Raw genomic sequence first — 12,531 nt, forward strand, 5'->3', positions numbered from 1 at the left:
CCTGAGTATAAAAACCTCCTTCCCTTTTGCCAGGTCGTCTCGTCTGTGCAGCACTCAGACGTCCAGCCATTCTCTGTGTTTGTATCCTAGTGATTGGATGTTTGATTGTTTTTGGACTCTCTTCTGTCGGACCCTTTTTGGATCCTCCAGCCTTGATGTATACTTTGTGTCATTCTTCTTTTGGGTTCACTATGTATTTGATGACTACTGATTTTATATGGGGCAAAAAATAGTCCCATTAATTACTACTTGGTTACTGAAATGCAAGTGTTTTGTCATTTTTAATTTCTTGTTAATGACACATACAATAGTGAGGAGAAACTTCTTATGTCATCTCAGACTAGTAGTTGACAAAGGTGAATGCAAAAAGATTAACTTTGGTGCTGGTTGCTCTAACCTCATCTATTGAATAACTGATTAGACGAAGAAAGTTAAAAATACAACACTCCAGCCAGAATCCCAATCTTAAATTAGAAGGGGGTTCAATGTACACAGCAAGTTGAAGTCATTACTGTTTTAGAGAAACAATCCGTGATAGAGACTGAATCTCAGGTCGGAGTGAAAGCTTGCCTGGGGTTATTTTAATTCAAAACATTGTAAGCTGCTAAGTTTACATTATGTGTTGTACAGTAGTTATATTCCACTGCAAGCTTCATTTCAGAAACCTGATCCACATGCCTCCATGTGACTTTGAGTTGACGTCCGTGTAACGGACTTTTAAATCTTTCTCTCAGTCAAGTTGGAATTTGTAATTGGTTGCTGTTGGGGAGTCGGCAAGTGTCTCCTTCCATTAGCCGTCAAACTGTATTGAGACGCAATCTGCAGGATCCAGGGCGTGACAGAGGGTGAAAACCTCAGTGAGACTGCTCAGTGCTGAGCAGCAGAATACCAAATATCTTCTCTGAATACAAAATCACACTTCAGACACTCAGGGATTCTCCACGGAGTTCCCCTGCCTCCTTTCCCCCTCTAACCACTGGCCTCCACTCAGCTTCTAAGAGAGACCACCTCAGTTTACTGGTAAATCTTTCATGGAGTCCTCCCCACTCTTTGCATCTTGTCAGTGGGGAAGATGGGTGTCGGAGGATGCGTGGGTGAGGATGTTGTCTTCATCTCCATAGAGCCATGCTGTGCAGCAATAAGCCATGTGGCTGCCCAACACCCTGCTGCGTGTGTGTGTGTGTGTGTGTGTGTGTGTGTGTGTGTGTGTGTGTGTGTGTGTGTGTGTGTGTGTGTGTGTGTGTGTGTGTGTGTGTCAGCCAGATATGAAATTGCCAATAGATTCAAAAGCAGTCTTCAGCTCTGCAGTGTGTGTGTGTGTGTGTGTTCATACAGTAAAGTGTGTGCTTACCGGGGGTAATCCCAAAGTAATCCCACACTCATGCATACATGTGCATACATGCATAACTGTGTGTGTGTGTGTGTGTGTGTGTGTGTGTGTGTGTGTGTGTGTGTGTGTGTGTGTGTGTGTGTGTGTGTGTGTGTGTGTGTGTGTGTGTGTGTGTGTGTGTGTGTGTGTGTGTGTGTGTGCGTAGACAGAGAAGCAATATAGCTTTGGTTTATGCATGCACCTTCTTGACATCAGCACATCTAAAGGGGGAAATTAAAATTTTTATATTTAAAGAGCTCAGCCCTGAACTCCCATATCAATGATAAATATGAGAAGCAAACTTTGTAACTTTTTTGATTTGCCGAGCCCCTGCTGGGACAAAGTATTAGAGTTGCACGATGAGAAACATCTCAAACCACTCAATTTAGGCTGCGATGACTGGAAGAAAGATTCTTATGACGCATCATGCATTTGATGGCAAACTCCAGCTGGCTAATGTCAAGTGAAATTAAAATGATGAGATTATCCCATCTCAGCAAAAAAAAAAAAAAAAAAAGTAGATTTTGCTCACATCAGCATACATATATTTCCAAAAGGTCCTAGGAAGCCAGTCTACCCACCGGAAACCCACATAAGCACAGAGTGAACATGGAAACTCTGAACAGACAGACGCTGAGCCGGGATTCAAACCAGGGATGTTCTCACAGTGAGAGGGAGTGATATACAACTATGTGGGCAAAATTCTAATTAACCACTATATACTGTCAAGGTTGTTGATTCCATCCATCCATCCATCCATCCATCCATCCATCCATCCATCCATCCATCCATCCATCCATCCATCCATCCATCCATCCATCCATCCATCCATCCATCCATCCAATAACTGGACAGGCTAAAACACTGGACTTTAATGTTATATCAAGAAGGTTCCAAATACAATCCTCCAGATGTTTTCCTCATCTTACTACTTATATCTTACAATCTTTGAGTTATTAATGCAGCCATTGTCAACTAACTTTTTTTAATCTATTTTTGTTGTGTCTCTGAAACTGAATTTGATGTTACTTTAAATAAATGTGTATAATATAATGAAATAAATGATTGTTATCGTTTTTTCTGCATTAACACTATTACTGTGGTGAGCAACCACATTACAGCACTTTGGGGAGCTGATGGAGGAACTTTAACTGACTGCATCTGACCTGGTTCACTAAACCACATTTTCAGAGTCTGGCTCTATTGGAAAAATACTGTGGATTCAGATTTATCAGGTCTGATAAACAAATGTAAAAAAAATCACTGACTATATCTTTCACTGTCCTTGCCACATTATGAAAGCTACAAAAGCTGACAAATCTGAGAATGACTCTTTATCGTATCATCTCTGCAGCTTAAAAGAGCACTGAATACATGTGAGTTCCTCATGCATTGTGTTTTCCACAGTATTCCTGGGTGACCGAACACAATACACCGACTGCTTTTGATTTCGCACTGCAGTCCAGGAACAGAGGCACAACGTGTTCAGCTGTAATTAAAAGCTTGCCTGGATGCTTTGTGTGTGTCACCACAATGTCAAATAGTTCACAATGGTGCATAAGAGGTTACTTCCTGACGCCACGCCTGAGTTTTTTTTTTACCAATGGGTTCTTCTATGCTCATAAAATGCAAACAGCATCTGCCATGAAAAGATCAAACGAGCAGATAATCTCACAATTTGCTATAAAGACTCTGAAAATCATTATGCATTTGATGACATCATTTTCATCAGATCTGTGAAGGATGAATACCACCAGCAGCCTGTAAAATATTAACAAGATGCACATGTCTGTGCACTAAACACATTTCTATAAATTATTACTTAATTAATTAAAATTTTTTAAGGATTTCCAGATACAGCATTTACACTTTTTATTTGGAAAAATGTCGGCTTTTCTGTGCTTTACTGCGGCGATGATGAGTTTTCTGTACTGTGTACTTCTAAATCGCATGGAATTCTTCTGTGAAGTTGTGGGTGAAGTCAATGTGTACATGTAATATTTTTTTCTTGTACTGTTTTAATCACATTCCTCCACTATTAGCTCTTCCGAATTATAATCCAGGGACTAAAGTAGCGGTAAGAATCTTGAGGTTTATTATTTCCACTCCGTGCCCCATGATCATGAGACCAAGTATAAGAAGCAGCAGTGGATAAGCTCTTTATCAGTGGTTCCCTATGTAACCCTTCTGTCATAAGGAATGTTGGCCTCTCACCCCATTTCCACGTGAATTACATGTACGTTATCACCAGACACAAGAATCCCAAAGGGCTTGTACTACGTCTAAAAACACAATGGCTATAAAACTCAAGCATGTACTTTTCAAGATGATAACATTTTCAGCCAACTGTAACAACCTATAAAGTTTCATTTACATTTTCAATTCATTAAGTGTGATAAACATTTTCATTATGTGTGAGCCACTCAAACACAAGCCTGCAGCCACACCGAGGAGCCCTGGGAGGTCGGACTTAAGCACTTAAGTACTGTTTACGTCCAACTGAAGTCAGCATGACGATGTCGGCGTGTGAATGTGTAACAGCTTTTGTTTCTCACGTTTATCGTCTCGTCTTGACACGTTTGCTCGTAAAATCAATCAGAAAGGACCGCCGACAATGTTGATGGGGAAGTCATTGTTGGCGGGCGTTTAAACATTAAGGCAACATGATGAAAATACTTAAAGGTACAATTTTTCCTCGATTTCACTCAAACTAAAGCCAGAGATTATGATAATGAATACAAATCCTCTAAGGCAGGGGTTTCAAACACACATGGCCCGTGGGCAACCTGCCAGAGAGTCAATTCCAGCACGGAGTGTGATCTTGCATTAAACTTTCAGTTTAAACCGATTTAACTGATGCTTCTGGTTTATTCACTGGGGCTTGACCTGTTTTAGTTAGAATATTGGGCACGAAATAGCTTCTGTGTGGCTAGCATGTAGCATCAAGCATTTTGTGAGGGAGAATTTGTGAAAAACGTGAACGCTGAAGACAGCAGAAATCGTGTTTTTTTAAAAAGCTTTAATCTGAGAAACACTGTTGATAGAGAGGATTCCAGATTTTTCTGCAGATTTGAATTTAAAAAAAAGGACATTGGCACTCTTTAGGCGCATCAAAGTGTAAATTATTTCCTAATTATTTATATGGAAGAGGGAGGTAGTTAATCAATAAGTATATTGTGAGATATAAATATAACGAGAGAAACTGTGGACCTACTTATCTGTGGTAAGAACCGTATGTTGTTCATGCATACACTGTCTTTTCTTTAACAAAACCCTGTGTGATGATGAAGCAACTTGTACTTATGACATCCCTTTTCCTTCATATGTTGTTGACTCAATTGAGCTGTGCCTCCTTGCATTTATGAGACGGGACACATACAGTATGTGGCCAACCACTTTTTTTTCTTCCTTGTAAATGTTGTTTTGTAGACTATTTGATTATCTTATTGTGCCTCAGTTTGGTTGTCAAGGTTTTTTTCTGCCCATTTTGTTACGGTTTCTACAGGTAAAATCCAGAATGCTGCCTTGACCACGCTAGATCATGAAAATATTAAAGTTTCTATGCTAAAAGCTTATAAGCTCATACCCTGAAGCCATGTCAAATGAAAGTTTACAAGTTTAGAAAACCTGACCGTGTAGCATGTGTTGAATTTGGATGTGAGAAGGAAGTGTTGTTTGATCACTGGTAAAAGTCTAAACTGGGAGATGTAGTATTGTTAGAGAGATTTAGAAATAGTCCGGCTGATAAGATCACTACTTAAAATAATTAGCAGAAAGTTTCTATGGTGCTCAAGGCCGCTGCCTTAGCCGATGAATGTTCTCACTCATAAAGATATGTTTCAGGTAGCTGTGGCAGGTGCGGGTACTGCAGCTTGTTCCTGGAGCCTGGAGCCTGAACACTCACCGTTCTCATGGGCTAAACCGACAACCCAGGCTTTACCTTGACCAGCGGTTACATTTCCGCCACGCTTTAGGCTCCAGTGGATGCCTCGCTGGACAGTATGTCACTTGTTGCTGCGCAACTGCCCTTTTCATCTGTCGAACCCCTTGTCCGCTGGGGCCTTCCATCTTCCCGGCTCTAACTGGGCCCTGCTACCTTCTGTTCCCCCGTGACCGAGGCTTCTGTTGTTCCAGTGTCAGGGAGGACACATATTAAGGTAAAGAATGACAAAAAGGGTGATGGTGTGAAGGACAGACCAGTTACCTACCAGTGACAATTGTTTTGTCCTCAACAAAAAGAGTAAATCTCCCTTCACAGCATATCTGTTAAATGCTGAACCCCACCGGGAGCTCTCTCCTTTCCTTATGAAAGACTTTTAGTTAATGATTTGGTTGGGGTTAAGGTGTTGACCGTTGTGCCCCTTTCAAACCATTGTGATGATTTACAGCAGAGATATCTCTGGGTGTTTTCTGCAGTTAGTGTCACACCTGCAATGAAGAAGCAAAGCCAGATTCGGTCCTCTGAGGAAGACAGTGAGGCAGCTGAAATTGGGTCTAGCTGACAGCCACACTCAATTTTTCCACCCACCCAGGAGTATTGACTCCTACCATAATTTCTTGTGCAGAACGTTTTCCCTGCAGCTGGGAAGCGGGAAAATATCATTGAAGGAAAAGAATGTGATCAATTTCTTGCTTCTCTTTTTGATACTTTGATTTTTGATGAAGAAATTGAGAAAATATCTTCTGGTTGAAAAATGGGACACTTGTGCATAAGTGAACCCTTAGCCTCATGCTTCAGGGGAAGTTGTAATCCCGTGAATGTATCCACATTTTCGCCAGGATTAAAACAGTATGTGTGCGAGCACTACAGAATGTGTCCTGTTTGTCAGGTTCCTGGTAAACCTCGTAAACCTAATCAGTACATTTCTCTGAATCCACTCCATCCTGTTCCTGTTGTTGGTGAAACGTTTGAGAGGACGATCATAGATCATGGATTGACAATAGGTTTCCATTGATAGTCATGTGTTGTGCACTCCAGAGGCCAATCCCATGCAAAAGATTACCGCCCCTGTGGTTGTGACAACAGCTTGCCAAAAGTGATACTAAATGACCAAAGGTCCAGTATGTCAAAGAGTTTTGCTCAGGTAACCTCACTCACTGATGCTCTAGTGGATGTTATCCAGAGAGCCAAGGCGCAATTGAACACTTTCACCAAACATTGAAATCCATGTTGAGAAATTATCGTTTAGAGTTTGACAAAGACTGAGATGAAGGGGTTCATCTCCTTTGCTATTGCAGCTCTTGAGGTCACTCGGGGCTCTCTGGGCTTCAGTACAGCAGATTTGGTGTAGCACAGTGCGAGGTTCTGCTAAACGACTGTGGGCTAAGTGTGTATGTGTACGTGCAAACAAAGATTAAGAAATTACTTAACAAAGCAGAAGATTTAAAATGGCTGACAAACTACATTTATTCTTCCTATACATTTCTGGTTCAGCTCTGCAGTGGTCCTTATGTTGTCAAAGAGAAATCAATGATCGTGACAACATAGTTATATTTCTAGGGGGTTTTGTCACGCTAACATGCTGAGACCATACCCGGAGAGCGGATCTGTCGCTCTTCCTCCCGTTAAAGAAGAGAGCCAAGCTGTATTGTTGCCGTGCGGTGCCGAGTCTGTTGATGAGACAAAAGGTGAGGCGTTGCTGTCCAGTGCTGATCCCACTGAAGCCCATTTGATTGACGCACAATGGGAGGATGATTTGATAAAATCTCACCTGTCTCTCTTTTCAGATGTGCCAACTCGTACCCATGGGCTTCAACTCAAAAGCAATGCGGGGGATTTTTCGTCAATAAAACTCTGTCCGTAAAGAGTGAATCCCGATAAATGTCTTTGTTTGCGTTTGAAACCGCCATTGCAGAACTCAGTTGTCGCCCGTTGGCGTTCTCTGCGCCCCCTGACAGGTGATCTGATGGTTGTGATCGCTTCTGCAATGATTTTCACAAAGTCAATGGGGTTACTCAGCCTGATTGTTATCCTCTTCCCACTGTGTTGACATGATACGGTCACGCCATTGGGCATGCACAATTCTGTTGCTACTTTCCAACCTTTATCCCGGTTTCTGTCTCATGTACCTGGCTGTGGAGTATATTTGGATGATACATTTTTTTTAATCCAAACCCATAGGTTGAGCAAATTGGACAATTTGATGCTGTTTTTGAAAGGTTGAGTGGTGCTCATCTTACACTTAATCTTGCAAAACGTGCATTTGGCTAAATTACGGTGACCCATCTGCGTAAGGTTATGGGATGTGGACAAGTAAAGCCCGTGAATGTTAAGGTGGAAACTATTCTGTCATTTCTATTCCTTGCTTCTTGATGTGAGCGGCGCCATTTTCTGGGGATGGCAGGTGAAGCTTCAGTGAAAGCTTTTCAGCTGTTGCGGCTCCTCTCACGGGTTTTTCTAGCCCCCCCCCCAAAAAAAAATGTAATGGTGCGGACTAATGCCCTGATACTTGCGGCATAAGTGACGCGGGGGCGGGTGCTGTCCTTTGATGGTGTGGATGATCCACTTTCAAATATTAACCCTCAATATGTGTCATCAACCACTAAAACGTTAGACCTTGCCCTTATGTGGGTACTTAAACATTTGAAGTGCACTACAGTTGTGTACACCCACCATAATCCTCTCCTGTTAATCAAACGAAAAACACTAATCAAAGGCTTATGCCCCGGGCGCTCCTTCTGCAGACATTTGATATAGCTGTTAGGCATATAAAAGAAAAAGACAATGTTCTGGTCAACATGTTGCCATGCCAACTTGATCAATGAGTTGTGAATAATCTGTAGACCTGTTATTAAAAACTCTCAGGGTGGGTGGGTGGGGGGTGTGACATGTGGTCTGGTGTTGGTGCCTGCGCTTGGCGTACCTTTGTGTTGGTTGCTGCTTTCTCCTCCCTCTCCCCTCCTCCCTCTCCCCTCCTCCCTCTCCCCTCCTCCCTCTTCCTGCCCTTTCACAGGTTTGCAGCCTGCAAACAATCGACAATCTGGAGGTAATAGGAAGAGGCGTGGAGATCAGGAGGTGGCACCTTCTTAATTTTCACTCAATTTTTCTCCACTTTCGTCTTTTAGCTTCGCTTGGAGATTTGTGGTAGTCTTGTCTAATCTTAATAAAGTCCTTGTTTTTCATTTTACTTTTAAACTTTTTTTTGGGGGGGGGGGGGGGGGGGGGGGGATTTTCCGAATAGATATTAGATAGAATTTTCTAAATGTACTTGTGCTTCTTTGCGGTAAAACAAAGGGAAAACAATTGGAGTTGTTTTTATTTTGTGTCATTCTATAGGTCTGGCCCACAACTGGGCTATATGTTACCCTCTTCTCTAAAGAGAACAAACAATAGCAAAGCAAGAAGCAAAAGAAGTTGGGTGATCCAGTTGGACAGCACAATGAACTGTTTGAGGAAATGTGCTTTTGTTGGGAGCAACCAATCCAGCACTTAGAAGAAGAACACAGCACACTATGTTAGAGCTGGAGCTCAGACCTGAAAGTAGAATACCAACAAATTCCTCCTGAACATTGTGCATGTCTGATCCACAGCTGGAAGCTCTTTAATTACAGTTTACGCTGTCAGAATAGGTTTGATCAGTTATTAAATGTTAGAGCTGCGGTAATGATGACCAAGCATGTCCAGCAACAACACAACGAATAAGTTTAAGTGTATGTCAGTACTTGTGATTTAATGAGTGAAGTATAAAGTCTGAGGTTTTAGCGTGTTTCCTGCACTTGTACGTACAAAACAACAACACTATTTGTTCTCTATACCATATCAAAATATGGGCTTCTGACTATTTGTTAAAAATTTTAATATTCTTGTCTATAAATCAACAAACAAATGAGTCCATGAAACAACTGAATATCAAAGTATTGATGCAATATTTCACAAAGAAGATTACGTCCGTAAAGGAACATAATCAAATAAAAAAAAATGCATTAATTTCAGTAGAAGTGCTTCTGGTGCTTTATTGTGTATTTTGAGTGAAATACACGCAGAAGTGAACTGGAGGAATCCTCCTCTGAAATCAGCCCGAGTACAGTAACTGACCCTTCCCGTCCAGCAGATGGTGCTCTTTCATAAGTATAAGTGTAAGTATTTTTGTCCATCCTCCAGTTTTGTTTATTCAGTTTAAGGATGCTGGACTTTAGGTGAAGACACCCTTAAGAGGTCACCAGTCTATCACAGGGCAAAAAAAACAACACAGTCATTCACACTCGTTCATACTTTTGGAGTCACTAATTCCACTCAAATGCAAATCTATGGACTGTACCTTGCTGAAAACCCACACAGGGAGAAAACACAACACAAAACTGCCTTTGAGAATGAACTCGAACCTGGAATGTTTTCACTGAGTGTTAACCACTGCACCACAGTGCTGCTTTGTTCAACAAATGCAAAACCCAATGAATTTAAAGAATAACACCAACTGATTTTCCATTAATTATTCAAACTTCTACGGCTTTTCAACATGGCTAATGGAACATGGCGGTGGTGGCCTAGAGGTTAGAGAAGTGAGTTTGTGTAGTTAAGGTTAATTATGTATTGAATGGGTCAACTGCAGTGAAATTATTTTCCAAAAAGGATCAATATAGCGTGCTTCCTTTGTTTCTAAATGATGTCTGAACGAATAGGAGGAAAAAGAATGATTACCTTGTATCTTCCAGTAAACGAGAACATCACAAGCAATGTTTTTACATTTATACAATATTTTCACCAGCTGCAACAATAGTTGCACCGTGGTGGTACCAGGTTGCACACCCTTTGCCATTTGAATATGTGGTATTATTTGGTTCTTAAGATTCTGTTTTTTGTCTGTATAATATTATGAGCATTATGCAGTTGCTGCTCATTTGTGCATTTATCATTCAGAAAACGCATGGAGGCTCTTTAAATACTGTAGTCTCACATGTTTATTCAAGTTTCATCTGAATAGAGCACTGTGACATGCTGCATTATTTTCCTGGAAATAGATTGACTGATAGACTACACAACTGTCGTATTCAACACACTCACACCGTTGCATTACTGGTTTCATTCTTCAGAACCCACCCAAGAGCCATGCTGGATTAACAGGGCCAGACAAGCCATGCAACTTCTCTTCAGTCTCTAGAGTTGTGGAGTGAGTGGCAAATTTACAAATCCACTTTCACACCAATTAGATATAATTTCTGTTCTCATTATTGGCGTCAGAATACTGAATACACATCGTCATAAAGAATGATGCCGTAGAGTTCTAATTGTTTGAACTAGTTTGAGTTATGTAACCTTCATCTGGAGTGAAAGACTAAAACTCTAAAAATGTGTTGTTCTCCACGTTTAATGTTGGTGATCGGGATTTGTATGTGCTGCTTGTGTTTATCAGTCCTTTCTGGTGTAGAGCAGTCATCTGTAAAGCAGAGATCTGCAAACATGTGTTAGTGTGGATGGATGGATGGATGGATGGATGGATGGATGGATGGATGGATGGATGGATGGATGGATGGATGGATTGATGGATGGAAGTGCATTTCACTAACCTAAGTCACTCAGACCGACTGTTCCTTCCCTGTTTCTCTCAGTATAGTTTAAGGTTGTGCATCATGCTGCTCTACTGACCCCTAGAGGTGGAAGTCCAGAGACGCGAAACAGCCACAATTAACAGTCTTAACCTCTAAGTTACAGCTTGGATGGCTTTTTCTTCTTCTGCTTCCCCAAACAGAAGCTTTTTCTCTGTCACACACACACACACACACGCACACACGCACGCACGCACGCACGCACACACGCACGCACGCACGCACGCACACACACACGCACACACACACACGCCCATCTATAAAGAGAGTTAGAGATGGCTGAGCAATAGAGCCACACACACGTCTGCACTATGATTGAAACCACCTGTATCACGCACGTGTGATCACAATGATTGATTGGAGTTAAATGTATTGATTTATTCTGTCTATGTGGATATGTGTGACGCAGTCATCCTCTTAATGTAAAAAACAAAGGAAAAGCAGATATTGTGAAACAGCGCAACCATCATTAATGGCAAAAACATTTGTAACTGTATAAAAGCTGCATTGCACTTTCCCTACTTGACATGTTCACCTTTCAATCCTCCCTTTAAACGGCTCGACACCCACAGTCTGACTCTGGAGGAGCAGATGGAAAAACCAGAGTGAAGACACTGGAGAGCTCAGAATGATCCGGTCAGACACAACCGCATGAGTAAACATGATGATAGCTGGCAACATCCCCTCTTGAGCTTTTTACAACTTTAATAAAACGTTGAAGAGAAATGATCATATTACTGTGACGAGTAAACAGGCAGATGACAGAGGAATACTGAATACTAGTGTAATTTAATGGACACAGCGATACCTACCAAAGTGAGTCCAACAGATTGTTCGCCTGGGACAAGTAACTGTCATTCTTTTTTTTTGAAGGTATGAAGGGGAAACAAAGCTGTCCATTCAGTCTCAGGACACGCTCTCCATTCTTTCCGGATTGCACACGTTTATCCATCATTCTGTGTGGAGCAGCGCTGTAAAGCTTTCCCTTTGGGACTAATAAAGTATATTCTTTCAGAATGAATCACATTAATCCAGAAGAAGCCTTTTGTACATCAATTAATCATTCAAACATTATTTATAGCTTAACAAACAACTATAACAAAACAAGGAAGGGCAAGCACATACAAAGTACATGAATATAAAATGTAAAATCAATTAAAAAAACAGATTTTTACACTTCACATAAGGTTGATAAAAATGCAGCACACTGTAATTTATCACCTCAAAGTTTTTCCCTGAAAGGTTTGTCTGTTTATATATTGTTTCCTCATTTTATAAATGTTTTTACTTTTTCTTTTTCATTGACATTTAACTCTGGTTTAATCACACATTTCAATCAACAGTTATAGCACATTTCAATCTACGGTTTTGCTCTTTTAAATGGGTTTTCATAAACTCAAATTTAGATTTAGATACATTTACATGTTTTATGCATACGATATCTAAATGCATTTTTGACTCTCCCTTTCATTTGTTTGATTTTAGTAGTTTTCATGAATGCCGTTTTACATACCTTTCGATAGCTTATTGTATTTAGCGCTTTTGGCTTCCCACCGTAATTTCAATTAGTTTATTACTCTAAATACTTATGTGTTATATGGCTGTTTGGTATGTGTGTA

The sequence above is a fragment of the Lipophrys pholis genome (genome assembly GCF_963383615.2).
Source record: "Lipophrys pholis genome assembly, chromosome: 3".
Classification (NCBI taxonomy): Eukaryota; Metazoa; Chordata; class Actinopteri; order Blenniiformes; family Blenniidae; genus Lipophrys; species Lipophrys pholis.